We start from the raw sequence: 293 nt of genomic DNA, 5'->3' as shown, positions 1-293 counted from the left end.
AAACATAAATTTGCATTGACCATGAGATTATTTGCCTAGGAAAAGTCAATTTTGATCCAGGATGAACGAAACAGATAAAAAAAAAAAACACTATAACTATAGTGATTTCCTCTTCCTTTTTAGATGTGCGCTCTCTCTCTCTCTCTCTCTCTCTCTCTCAGCAGTTTATTGGTTTGTTTGTTTAAGTGCTTTATGAATAAATGGAATAAAAACGCAAAAATATAATTAACCAAGAATTTTTTAGTGACGCTAAGATGGTGATTAAACATTACGGGATCCATCCATCCAGAGAG

Source organism: Macrobrachium nipponense, chromosome 26 (genome assembly GCF_015104395.2).
Source record: "Macrobrachium nipponense isolate FS-2020 chromosome 26, ASM1510439v2, whole genome shotgun sequence".
NCBI lineage: Eukaryota > Metazoa > Arthropoda > Malacostraca > Decapoda > Palaemonidae > Macrobrachium > Macrobrachium nipponense.
Note: the sequence above shows the minus strand (reverse complement) of the source record.